This window comes from Phacochoerus africanus, chromosome 7 (assembly GCF_016906955.1).
Source record: "Phacochoerus africanus isolate WHEZ1 chromosome 7, ROS_Pafr_v1, whole genome shotgun sequence".
NCBI classification, from domain to species: domain Eukaryota; kingdom Metazoa; phylum Chordata; class Mammalia; order Artiodactyla; family Suidae; genus Phacochoerus; species Phacochoerus africanus.
Window position 1 is genome coordinate 107,399,246 of NC_062550.1, and position 15,005 is coordinate 107,414,250.

Sequence of the window (15,005 nt, forward strand, 5' to 3'; positions counted from 1 at the left end):
TGTTGACAATGCGCCAAGCTCTTTTCCATTCCTAAGCATTTCCCATGCTGTTTACTCTGTTAAGAAGGCTCTTTTTTTCTAGTTTCTCTTCATCCTCAGATCTCAACTGTGTCATTTTGCTATACAACAGAAATTGACAGAACACTGTAAATCAACTATAATGGAAAAAAATGAAAATCATAAAAAAGAGTACTCGATTGTATATTAGAATCATATACCAGAAAAAAAAAAATCAAAGCAAAGCTAAGGCAGCCAGTGCCCATATACAAATACCAACACCTCTCCTATTCCATGAATTGCACTTGGCAAAAACATCAAATCCTCACTCAAGCTCTATTCCAGTGTTATTTTAGATACAATCCCAGAAAGCATAGCTTGCAATTGGAATCAGCAAATGAAGAGGACTGGCTTTCTACAAGTAGGCACATTGCCAGGGGTGAGAAATAACAGTAGATATGAGAATTCACAAAAAAGACAGTTGTCTGGATCCATTTAGCACGTGGTCAGGCAGGTCTACATATTATAACACATCCTGAGGATAATGCTGTGTCATCACTGGGCAGTGTAAAAATAAAGATGCCTAATGACAACCTTGTATTATGAAGGAAGATTTATATTATTTTCGCTGTGTACTGCTTCAAAAGGCAAGGACAAGTGTACTACGCTAGAGAGGGGAAATCACCTGAAAATGCATTTATTTGGAATACATCATTTCCTAACAACATGTCACAAAATCAAGGTATTACCATATCTTAGAGCTTTTCACTCCATTCCTTATTAAAACAGGCTTGTAAAGTTTCAAACATAAAACTTTAATATTCCTCCAAAGAAGGGGCACAAATATAAAAACATAAACTACCAAATGAAGGACATTATTCTACTTCAGTGATTTTAAAAGTATGAAGTGCTCATCTATGGAGAACATAGCTTCGATTAGTCAGGAACACAGGAAAATAGTACAGGACACAGTTGTAACAAAATTTTCTGAAGTCGTCAAGCGCTGTAACCTGACAGTCTTAGATTTCCAAAACAATGGTACAAGCTGATGATATATGTACATAAATATTTATATTTGATTCCCACTGTGCATTATCTTTGCATTCTCTCAAAGCATATTCTCCACAAATTGCTAAAATAGGAGCCCAAAGTAAATACAGGAAATGGTAACCTGCTCGGTCAAGAACAGGGAGACTAATTCAAATACTCTCATTACTAGAAATTTAATTACCAATCAGGACTAGATTTAGATTAGGAAACTGCCAAGATAAGTTATAATAGAAATAATGCTTACTACATGTCAGATATCATTCTAAGTAAACACATTATCAGAAGGAACTCTGCTAATCCTGAGAACAAGGCTAGCAAAGAGGTACTATTGTAATCCTCAAGAAAAGCTAGAAAACCTAAGGCACAGAAAAGTTCATACACTGCTTTAAAATCACACAGCTAGTAAACGACGAAGTTAAGCTAAGATTCCAGAAAGTTCATCTTCAGAACCTACTCTACCTATACCAAAACACTATTCATGAGGTATTTAACTATGCCCATACAAGAAATAGCTTTATTTCATATTTATAAAGTTGCTAAGTTTGAACAGACATAAAAGTGATAGAAAACAGGGAGTTCCTGTTGTGGCTCAGTGGTTAACAAATGTGACTAGGAACCATGAGGTTGCGGGTTTGATCCCTGGCCCTGCTCTCTGGGTTAAGGATCTGGCATTGCTGTGAGCTCGGATCCCACGTTGCTGTGGCTGTGGTGTAGGCTGGCAGCTACAGCTCCGATTGTACCCCTACCCTGGGAACCTCCATATGCTACGGGTGCGGCCCTAGAAAAAGAAAAAAAAAATTAAACATAAAAAGAATAAGAAGTGATAGAAAACAAAATTTTGGAGAAGGCTTTTTTTAAGTGTTTGTTTTATATGTAAAGAAAGGCACAAAGTACTAATGATTTAATATGAAATAAAATGCATTCAAAGATCTTCAAAACATTCTAATTCAGCAATCTCAAAATATTTTACTCTTTTAAACAAAAGGTTACAAAGAGAAGCAGTATGGTCCTCTTCAAACTGCCTCAAATCCCAGAAGCTGGCAGCCTATAGACAGTGTGCTACTGTATAAATTAACACTGTAACACAAAGTCCTAACCAAGGCTTCAGGTTCAGCACCGTCAAAAGGCACGCGTTGGAGATGTAAATGAGAATCTGCTGAATTTAACTTCTCCCATCGTGCCAGATCATTTACGTAAAAGCATTATTGCTTACAACAGGCATATTTTGCCTAGAAACTAAAATACTATGCTTCCAGCTGAATAACGACAACTCTCTCATAAACAAGTAGTAAAACTGGATACACCTTGTCGGCACTACAACTGTCTTTCGCTGGAACCTGGCAGATTCTGAAAGACCCAGTAGACTGTTTTTTTGCTAAATAGATCCTTCCTATTCATTCTGAGATGATGTTGGCTGTTCTAATTCTGTTTCCATATTTTATTCCATTTACATATCCAGTAACTTGAAATTTTCAGATGCAGGTAAGAATTACTAACTTGTAGATGATTTATGGCCCTTTATTGTCTTCTCCCTACTTCCCAGCCAATTTGCTTAGCAATTTCTGGTGAAAAAAGTAGAAAAGGGAAATAAAAGTATCAGAATTTGAAGATACCCAAGTGTGATAATGAACCTGTTATTCTCTGGGAAGAATGCCCTTCTCCCGTCTTTGCCCATTCAGTCTTCCACTCCCACCTGCCCTATTACAGACCTCTCCTCTGAGGGGAATTGCATTTGTACACGCCACTCTTTTTGGAAATTGATTGTCTTGATCTGTGAGCTCCCCAGGTTTGGAGAGTTAACCAGATTCTGGGCCAGACAAAGCACAGAGCAGAATTACCTAAGTACAATATATTTGGAACCTGAACTCACAAGGCCCAAAGAATGGCACGGGCATCTAAAAAAACCAGATCATTCACTCACACACACCCAACCTTTGTAACAAGACACTCTTGACAACCTTTGGTGACAAGCTCTCATGACTTACAGCGAGGGAATACTTACAGACCTACTGCTACCCAAGCAGGTGGCCTCCACAGTGTGAAACCACCTGGAAACCCAGTATCCACTGGCTTTTTCTCACCTCCATGGATCCTGTGGATGTTGAGAAGAGGGAACAGTATTCAAAGTCATCTTCTCCCCAGTGCGAGTGCAGTGTGCAAGCAGCAAATGCAATTCTATTATTCTCACCAAAGGAACAATATCTTATGGACAAAGTAGACTAGGGATGGCTGAGTAATAAATACAAGTACAGAGGGCAAGAACAATTCATTCATTCACCCACTCTTCTATTATTTCATCTATCCATCTACTAACCACATGGCAGAACAGAAACATTTACAGCTCTGAAGTTGTACATACTTGAGCTCAAACATGATACTACCAAGTACCTGTTAAATGGCCTTATAAAAGTTACTTATTTGCAAGCTTCGGTTTCTCTATCTGCAGAAGAGAAATAACAAATCTGTTTAGGATTGTTCTCAGGATGAGACCAATTCTTTCCTTTAATATAGGCACACCTGTCTTATCGTGCTTCCCTTCACTGTCCTTCACAGATAATTACATATTTTTAATAAGTTGGTTTGCAGCAACCCTGCATCAAGCAAGTCCATCAGCACCCTCTTTCCAACAGCGTTTGCTCACTTCATGTCTCTGTGTCGCACTTTGGAAATTCCTGCAGTATTTCAAACTTTTTCAGTGCTATTATATTTGCTATGGTAATCCATGATCAATACTCTTTGATGCTGCCATTGCAATTCTTTTGGCGTCCCAAACAGCACTCACAGAAGACAGCAGTCTTAGTCAATAAATGTGTGTTCTTACTCCTCTGCTAACCAGACTTTCCCCTGTCCTTCCCCCTTCCTGGGCCTCCCTATTTCCTGAGACACAGTAATATGGAAATTGGGCCAAGGAGTAATTCTACAACAGGCTCTAAGTGTCCAAGGAAAGAAGAAGAAGCCCACACCCCAACTTTAAATAAAGTTAGAAATGATGAAGTTTAGTGAAGAAGGTAAGTGGAAAGCCAAGAAAGGCCAAGTGATAGGCTTCTTGCACTAGTTAGCTGAGTTGTGGATGCAAAGGAAGGTTCTTGAAGGAAATTAAAAGTGCTACTCCAGTGAACACATGAATGATAAGAGAGTGAGGCAGACTCATTGCTGATATGGAGAAAGGTGTATTGGTCTGGATAGATAATTAAACTAGCCACAACACCTCCTTACACCTACTCCAGAGCAAGGCCTTAACTCTCTCCAATTCCATGAAGGCTGAGAAAGGCGAGGAAACTGCGGAAGTTTTTGAAGCTAGCAGAGGCTGACTCATGAGGTTTAAGGAAAGGCGTCATCTCCACAACATAAAAGTACTAGGTGAAGCAGCAAGTGCTGCTGCAGAAGCTGCAGCACATTATCCAGAAGATCCAGCTATGACCATTCATGAAGGTGGCTGCACTTAACAATACACTTTCAATGTAGATAAAACAGCCTTCTATTAGAAGAAGATGCCATCTAAGACTTTCATAGCTAGAGAGGTGAAGGCACTGCCTGGCTTCCAAGTGTCAATGGCTGACCCCCTTGTTAGGAGCTAAGGCAGCAGGTTTCTTAAAGTTAAGGTCAATGGTCATTTACCATTCTGATAATGCTAGGTCCTTAAGAATTATGCTGACTCGACTCTGTCTCTGATCGGTAAGTGGAGTAACAAAGCCCAGATGACAGCACATCTGTTCACAACATGATTTACTGAATAGCTTAAGCCCAAGGTTGAGACCCACTGCTCAGAAAAAAAGATGCCTTACTGCCTATTGACCGTTCATCCGATTACCCAAAGCTCCGATGGAGATGTAAGAGACCCATGTTGTTTTCATGCTCGCTAGCACAAAATCCACCCTGCAGCCCATGGATCAGGGAGTAAGCTTGGATTTAAAGTTATGATTTATTACTTAAGAAATAAGTTTCCTAAGGCTATCGTTGCCATAGGTAGTGACTCCTCTGATGGATCTGGGAAAAGTCAATTGAAAACCTCTGGAAATGATTTGCCATTCAAGATGCTGCTAAAAACATTTATGATTCATGGGAAGAGGTCAAAATATCAAAATTAGCGGGAGTTAAAAAGAAGTGGATTCAAACCCTCAAGGATGACTTTGAAGGGTTCAAGACTTGAATGGAAGAAGTAACTGCAGACGTGGAAACAGCAAGAAAAATAGACGTGAATGGGACTAAATTTATGCAATCTCATGATAAAACTTGTATGGATGAGGAGATGCTTCTTGAGAGTGAGCTTCTTCTAAGTGTTCTCCTGAGATAAAATCTACCCCTGGTGAAGGTGCTAAGATCACTGAAATAATGACAAAGGATTTAAATATTACATAAACCCAGTAGATATAACAATGGCAGGGTTTGAAAGAAGTGACTCCAATTATGAAATTAAGTTTTGCTGTGAGTGAAATACTATCCAAAAGCAATACAGACTACAGATAAATCATTCTGAACAAAAGAGGCAATCAAGGCAGCAAACTTCACCACTGTCTTATTTTAAGAAATTGCCACAGCCACCCGAGCCCCCAAGAACCACCACCCTGATCAGCCATAGCCATCAACACTTAGGTAAGGTCTTCCACCAGCAAAAAGATTACAATCTGCTGAAGGCTCAGAGATGTTTAGCAATTTTGAAAAAAAAAGTATTTCTAAATTAAGGTTTGTACATTTTTTAGGCAGAATGCTATTGCACACTTGATAGACTACAGTGTGAACATGAACTTTTACGTGCACTGGGAAACCAAAACATTCGTGTGACTCCCTTTATTGCAGGAGGCTGGAACCAAAGCCATAATGTCTCAAGGTATGGACATAAACACATATTAACTGCCTTCTACATCCCAGGGACTCCGCCAAGGATGGAGAGATATGGTTGCTGACTTCAGAGTATTTGTGCGATGCCTGGATGGCTTCTACAGGTACATGGTAGGTACTCAATAAATGGTTGCTGCTATTAATATTTTTAGTATCACTGTGGTCCCAGCCAAATGTGGACAATATTGAGATGAGCGCTACACACCTCTTTCCAGTAGGAACATCTCTTCCATTATTCTCTACAATGCGTCTTGAAACAGAAGAAGTATAAATGAGGGTATAATTATGAGGGAAGACAGGGAGATAACCACTGAGCAGACCCACCAGGACCACACAAGCATGGATAAAACTCTATGGTGAAAAGCAGCTTGGCCTTATATAAAGATGCAGAATTCTCCTCTTCTGAGTATTTTAGCCTGAGAAAATATTTCCCAAGTTAAGGATTGACCGCAGACTCTCTAACATTGCTTAAAAACCCTCCCCTACTGTGGCTGGGTACTCTAACTGCCTCTGTGACCAGAGACTAGGACTCTCCCTCCATTTTTAAGTATTCATGTCTTTAGTTCAGATGATCAGTGATCTTTCTCAGCAAAAAGAACAAGTAACCTATTCTGGGAAAGGTATATTCCTCTTGGTCCAATTTCTATTGTTCAGAACAAGCTCAAATTTTCTTTTAGGTAGCCAAAAAGTAGAGTGGTTGGAGAAAAGACAGGCATATACTGATCTAACAGGCCCCACATCATTTAGTAAAATTACCAGTGGAGAACTAACTAAAAATACTCATCATCCACAGAAACATTCCAAGGGCTATGCCATCGTCTCACCATACCGGATATTCCTGCTCCATTCAGATGCACGTTTAGGGATTACACATCAATGGAAGGGGGAAAGGCATTGGTTATAATAAATAAAGGCAACTAAAAGGCACAATACTGGGAAAGGCATTTTTATATATGCCAGCATTTTGAGTATTCAAAGTTCCGACAACTTCAATCAACTGACGTGGTAAATGAGCACTGTGTTGGTGATGGTCAAATTCCAGTAGAAGAAACCCAGTTGAAATGTGGCGATGACTGGTGACAAAGACAAAGTAATTTCAGGAGAGGGATATCGGTAGAAGTCAGAATGAAACTGGTTTAAATTTGGCAAATGAGGATGTAACAGAGATAAATGTAATCTCTCCTTTTAAGAGATTTAGGTGAAAGACTTAGAGACACAGAAAGACTGTGCCCTTAAGCCTCAAGAACCTAATTTGGCCTGAAAGGACTAGAGAGAGAGAGAGAGAGAGAGAGAGAGTGTGTGTGTGTGTGTGTGTGTGTGTGTGTGTGTGTGTGTGTGTACATGCACGCACACTCACACATGGGTGCCCCTGTGCACACGTTCATTTTAAAGCTAAGCCATAGGCGTTCCTGTTGTGGTTCAGCAGGTTAAGAACTGACATAGCGTCCATGAGGATGTGGGTTTGATCCCTGGTCTTTTTCCGTGAGTTAAGAATCTGGCCTTGCTGCAAGCTGCACTATAGTCGCAAATGTGGTTTGGATCTGGTGTTGCTGTGGCTGTGGCACAGGCCTGCAGTTGCAGCTTCGATTCGACCTCTGGCCCAGGAACATCCATATGCCATAGGTGCAGCCTTAAAAATATAAAATAAAATAAAATAAAATAAAAGCTAAGCCAGATAGCTTGTTTCTAGCCTCAGTGAAGAAATTTGTATTAAGGAAAAAAGTGTACATATAATACAATGTAATACATACTATATATAGATAGAGATATAGATATATGACTGGGTCACTATGCTATACAGCAGAAATTGACACAACACTAAATCAACTATAATAAAATTCTTTTAAAAACTTAAAAGAAGCAGTTTAAAATGAAATAAAAAGAGGAACTAATCAATTCTTGGGGAGGAAAGGAAGTAACTGGAGCAAGAGCAATTACCCTTGGATAGGAGAAGTTTTGTAGATAATTTTAAAGCAAAGGTCTCTGAGGAAGAAATACATTTCTTAATGTAGAACTTAAACAGTGGATGATGAAGTGTCTGTTCAGGTCTTTTGCCCATTTGTACATTGGGTTGTTGGCTTTTTTTCTGTACAGCACTGGGAACTACATGTAGCCACTTAGGGTGGAGCATTATGGAGAATAATGTGGGAAAAAGCATGTGTGTGTGTGTGTGGGACTGGGTCACTTGCCGCACTGTAGAAAACTGATAGAACACTGTAAACCGGCTACGATGGAAAAAGCAAAAATCATTTTTAAAAAAGTGGATGATGGAATAGATAAAAATAAAATATTCTTATTTCCAAGAATTACCCAAATCCCACAAATGGGAAGACAAACAGGTGAAAAGCAGAGCCACGTCTTCCCAGATACAACACAAAAGCCCACGGAGAGTATTTTCTCTTCATTGTTGGTGAGAAACAACATGCAAAGAGCTTTTTCCACGGACTGCCCTAAATGTACTTTTCTTTGGAATTTTCATCTTACATTAACATCTCCACTGTTACCAGTAGAAAGCTCCCTAGCTTACAGTGGAATCTTTGGTCTGTTATGAAAATCAAACTTCACTTAAGCATCATTTGAATGTTTTAATGAAACAAACAGAATCTTCCTCCTTCATAGATTTACAAGGTGTATTGGGATCTAAATAAAAGAGAAAAATCAAAACATAGCTCCCTTTTTATCATATAAAATTATTTTCTCGCTTCTGTAGGATAGGGAAAACAGAAACCTTCCAGTCCGGAGGTTCTAGTAAACACTCCCATGGTCATGTGATCAAAGTTCACCTCACCAGGAATAAGTCATCTTGATACTACGTACCTCCTGCTAGGAAGTGAGCAAAAGGAAACCTCGCCTCTTCCCTAAGCCTCACGACTCAAGTCTACTATCAGTCAAAACTAAAATGAGGCATACTTTAATAAATAACGAACCGGTACCCCTAAAAAAAAAAAAGTTCATGCAAAAGACAAAGAATAGCTAAAATACTGTCACAGCTCACAGGAAACTAAGAAGTCATGATGATTACATGTAAAGCAATAACTTGGATGGATCACTGAACAGCAAAAAGGGCCATAGTGGAAAAATTTGAGAAATTCAGACAAATTCTGAAATTCAGTGCTCATATTGGCTTCTTAGTTTTGACAAGTTACACCATCGTCAACCTTAAGCAAAGTAAATAAGGGGATAAGGAAACTCTCTACAGTTGTCACAATTTTTTCTACAAATATAAATCACAATACACAAAGTTTATTTAAAAATAAACTTATTTTCAAAATAAGAAATTAAATGAAAACGCCGGTATCTATTTCTGAATTACCTCAACTTGCAATTACAATGGTGAAAAAGAAGCAATCACGTCCCCAGTTAAAGCACAAAAACAAAATAAAAGGTTAATTTTGAAGGGAAATTATAAAAATCTTGAATTAAAATTAGCAACATGGAATCTACTGCCTACACAGCAAAGACCATTCTCTTTATAGTTTCCTTCCTTCTGTTCTTAAACTATTTTTGCCATTTTATTGGACTTAGCTCTAGATGTCTTTCCAAAAATACCATTTTTTATTAATTGGCTATATGCTTATGGATGCAGATTTTATACAAACTTGAGCCAAACGGCCATGCACCTTGGGTTACAACCCTAAAAGAAACACGTAAACTACATCCAAAACACAAAGACTATCACTTGGTTGATCAAATAATAACTTTTATTTAATACTTTCACACAGCCCTGAAATACCATTTTCCTCTTCCTTTTTAAACAGCTTTATTGACATATAACCCATACACTGTAAAAGTCACCCATTTAAAGTATACAATTCAGTGGCTTTTATTATATTACCATAGTTGCACAGCCATCACCACGATCTAATTTTAGAACATATGCATCATCCAAAACAGAAACCCAATAACCATCAGCAGCCACTCTTCAAGCTTCATCCCATTCCAAACAACCATCGATCTACTTTCTAACTGTATAAATGTGCCTATTCTGGACATTTCATATTGATGAAATTATACAGCATGTGGTCCTTTGTGACTAGCTTCCGTGAGCATGATGCTTTCAAGACTCATCCATGCTGCAGCATATGGATCAGCAAGCCCTTTTTAACTGCCAAGTACTATTCCACTGAGTGAATGGACCACATTTTGTTTATCCACTTATCAGCTGATGGATGTCGGGGTTATTACCAGTTTGGGGCTATTATGAGTAAAGCCACGATGCATGTTCACTTGTGTTCAAGTCTTTGTGTGGCCATACATGTTCCTTGTTCGCAGATACATACTTAGAAGTGGAACTGCTGCATCCAACAGTAACTCCATGTTTAGCATTTTGCTTTCTAAAGTGACTGCACTATTTTACAATCCATTCAGCAACACACCAGGTTCCAGTTTCTCTACATTTCCCCCAACACTTGTCATTATCTTTCCCAAAACATGTTATTTTTAATACTTATAGTTTCTCTTGGTCATTACTCCCTATTAAAATTGTTTGTTGTCTTCTGGTCTCCCTTCCATGGAAACTCCTATGTTGCCAAACAATTTCACAAAACAAGTTTTAAGTGATACTAAATATACTAAATACCCATAATCCATCTTTATCCTTTTATTTTCAAAGTGTTTTACTGCATCCCCCTCTGACCCAATCATTATCCTTTATTTCATTAATAATGACTTTAATATGTCTTTTCAAAATGTAAATTCCCACTACAGTAATTCTTGGCAAAGCAATTAATGTGACATGTATCCATATGGGTGATAGGAGCAAAATTATTAATTTAGCCATGTTCACAGACTTCTCTCTTTCTCCAATCAAAGATAATTGTGTAATTTGGTTTCTTATTGCTGCCTATGACCCATTAATGAATCGTAAAATCAGCTGGATGGATTGAAACTGAAAATTTTAAACAGAGGACACAGGAGAATAGAAGGGTGGGGAAGAGTGGAGTAGAGAAGAATAAAAGAGAGATGCTGGGTCCACTGCATTATTTTCTGACACTTGTCACTCATTTTATATGTTTAAGAAAGTTTGAAAGCCACTACTGGAGTCACAGATTGATTTTCCCTTAGCTCTCTCTTAAACAAAAATAACTCTTCTCAGTTGAAAGAATTGAGAAAGGTAGAAAGGGGAGTATTTCTAAAAGACGGATTGTGGAAAAGGAATTTGGAGAATTAACTTGAAGAGAGAAGAGCTTTGAAAAAAGGGAACTTTGATAGATGCTGATTGTGAGCTATGTATTTAGGTTATTTTGATGTCTACTGAGGATCAGAGCAAGTAAAGAGTAGAGTGGTTGTTTAATTATTTTGGACTACAAACTTTGTCTCTTGTATGCCATGCTGCTCTGATACTAAGTAATGAGTTTCTAGGTTATTTAGATCATATAATTTATTCATACTTACAAATATATGCTCATTCATACAAACAGGCATTTATTATGATTGGAAAAGATGACTTAACTCCCTATGGAAGGGGAATGTGTCTTTTTTAGAGATGACAGAAACGTATAGTTAAGCATAAATTACAGAGTCAGGGAGACTTCAGCTAATCCCAACCTCACTTTCAATTATATATGGTACACTGGGAAAATTACCCAACCCATATAAGGCTCAATTTTCTTCTGAAAACCCATTAGGGTGTTTTTAAAATCAAATAATATTAGACATTTTTAAACACAGAGTTTCCAAGGGGAAGGGGGCTGGAGAAGGAAAGGACGGGGAGTTTGGGGCTAGCAGATGCAAACTACTATACACGGGAGAGATTAAGAGGGTTCTACTGCAAAGCACAGGGAACTATATTCACTACACTGTGATAAACCTCGATGGAAAGAATATGAAAAAGAACATACATACGTCATACTGTGTCACTTTTCTGTACAGCAGAAATTAAACAGCACATTGTAAATCGACCACATGTCAATCAAAAATTTTAAGGAAAAAAAAGGTAAAACAAACTAGTGCAATATCCCAGGACCTTGCAAAGACTAAGTATCTGTGAATACAAGCCATTCTGTATTAAAATTATTCTCCAAGCCTTAAAAGTACTTTAAAGCATATAATTCAAAGCTAGAGTCCATTTTATCAGGAGAAAGTGAGTAGATAAAGCAGAAAATGTTTCTGCCGTAAAAAGCAGCTGGACAAGGACCATCCAGTGATCCTATCGTTATTGCCAGTTCATGTAACTACTGTGTTCATTGCAAATTTTATTTACTTGTGTGTTTATTTGCTTTTTCAGGGCCGTACCCATGGCATCTAGAAATTTCCAGGCAAGGGGTTGAATCACAGCTGCAGGCTCCAGCCTATGCCACAGCCACAGCAATGAGGGATCCGAGCTGCACCTGCAACCTGCATCACAGTTCACTGGAAATGCTGAATCCTTAACCCACTGAGTGAGACCAGGGATCAAACCCACACCACCATGGATACCAGTCAGATTCGTTTCCACTCTGCCACAACAGGAATTCCATCATTACAACTTTTAAAATTGGCATATGACAAGCAAAAAACCCAGAGTGTTCCTTGTATTGCAATTTCCAATAATGAAAGGTAATTAAAGCTAAAGTCAGCTATGTAACAGTCCACAGACACACAGGAAATCTGTGTGCATCAGCCAGGTAAGATTATAAGGCATCGAGACCCGTACAGGAACAGGATGCTGAAAACTCAACTGTAACTTACGTGTTTTTATATAACCTTGATTAAACTACAGCATACCTCTGAAAGATACATAGGCTGGCACAAATGCCATTTGTTCGATGTGAAGCAGTTAGGGAAACTGGGGATGGAAAGAGCTGATCGAGAAGGTCTAGGAAATCAACTGCAAATTAAAATACTGGAGTAACTACTTTAAACTCCGGCTCCTGTTTTAACTTGGCTGAAGTCCTTTCTAACCAGTTAGTTCGTCTGGAAAATGTCGCTGTCCAAGAACCTCTAACACTTGCTCACACAAGGGAATTATACACACGATAGAGAGGTTCCGCTGTGACCCATAACCTTCCCTGGACCTTGTGCAAAGCATGAGGTTTCGGAGACATCTCCAGATTACCTAGTAATACACATGCCAGTGGTACCTGATGCTAAGTAATACTCAATACTAGGACCAAAAGTAAACCTGTGACAAAAATACTGTCTCGCTTGTTGTCTGACACATAGGAGATACTCAGCAAGTGTCTATGAGAGGGAGGCAAGAAACCAAGAACAGTAAGAGCTATTGTTCGTTTCATTCTCTAAGCGAATTCCCCCCAAGTTCTAAAACAAAGATGACTTCAATTATGACAGAAAACTACAAACATCCATTGCTTATGGACAAAAGTTCACATTAAATATTGAAGACTTATCCATTTAAATAAGGTAACAGATATAAGGGGCATTCACTCCTAATCAGACAGGGGGAGAGGAAGAGAGGGATAAAGAGAAAAATCAAAATTAAATTAGTTGAATACCACCAGAGAATGTGAAGGTACCACCTCATTTCTTCAAAAACCAATGAATAAAAAGAAGAAAAACGCTGCCATTCCTATTTAAATTGTATTTCACAGTAAATATGAAAAAGCTTATGTTGGGAAATCCTATATAATAAATGCAAACAGAATGAAAGAATTAGACTGCCACCGTTTTTTAATATCTAGTCAAACACCTGATTTGCGTAATCAACAGCCATCAATGAATGATAAAATCATTAGGTGCAAGTTGATGGGGAAGTTCGGGCTGCCCCCAACACCATGTAAACCCAATCTAAGTATCAATAAAAGGGAAACAACTAGATATTGCTTACCACTGGTATGATGAAATGTGAGATACACAGCACCACTTATGAATTATTCTGATAGACAGGTGGATAGACAGATCGGCCAACTGATTGATCTCACATCCCGTCTACAGGAAACCCATACAACAGGGGAATGCGTTAAACACCTGGACAAAGAAGCAGTCAGATAAAATCTAAACTCCAAAACATGGGACTTTCTGCACAACAACTAACTGATGGCTCCTACAAAATAATCGAACAGAAGAGAGGGAAGATGGGATGACGAGACAGAGAGGGATGGAGAAAGTGAGGAGGGACGACTGGAGGAAGAGGAGATGGGGGCAGAGGACGGGGAGGAAGACAGGAAGGTAGGGAGGCAGGTCAGCAAGAATGGAGAGAGGGAGGCTGACGGGGCTCATGGAAGAAGCTGGTTCTCAGAGTCAAAGGACTCAGGTGACTCACAAACACCACCAGATACAAGGAATGGCTCTTGTTTGGAACCTGAATTGAAAAAACCAACCATTTAAAACATACACACATTTCTTAGACAAACAAGTAAATGTGAATTTGATATGAACTGAGAATAACATGAAGTAAGTTTTGCTCGTTTTATCTGAAGTGAACATTACAGTCTCTTTTGTGGTCTACTAACAATGAAAGGACAGCTCTAAGTGCCATACGGCTCGGAGTTAATTACATCAGGTGAAGACAGGAAGCTCCAAGGCAGGAATGGTGCTTGTCTTACTCTCTGCTGCACGCTCAGTCACCCAATATTTACTGAATGGCTGTATCTTGGATAGTCTGAGCTCATTCCAGATGCTTGCCTGGGAACTTTAACAAGTGAAATCAGGAAATAACAGAAAGCTTTTGACAACACTGAAACTGCTTTTAAGTGGCTGGAATTTCATGCACACTGGGCAGAAAAACGAGAGATGTAGCTGAAGTCACAAGGAGGAAGCAAATCATAATTAAGCTCCACGTGGTAGGCTATGAACTCTGTGTCTTGTTCTCTTGTACAAGGCAGTCAATGAAAGGCTTGACTATGCATAAATTAAAAGCTTTCTCTAGAACAGAGTCGAGTATTTGCAATGTTGACATTTTAGCCAGGGAATTCTTCACTGTCGTCTTGCATGCTGCAGAACGTTTGGCAGTATCCCTAGCTTCTCCCATCGAGAAGCCAGTACAACCCAGTTGTGACAGTCAACACTGCCAAACTGCACTGGGGATACAGCAGGTGAAAAGTTTCCTCCAGTTGAGAATCACTGCACTCCAAGTGTCGTGATCACAAGGTGAAACTCAAGGCAGGGAGATGCCTCAAAAGGGTACTGCAAAGGGAGAGTAAGTGCCTGAACTAGGTGGAGGTAGACAAAAAGAAGTCTGC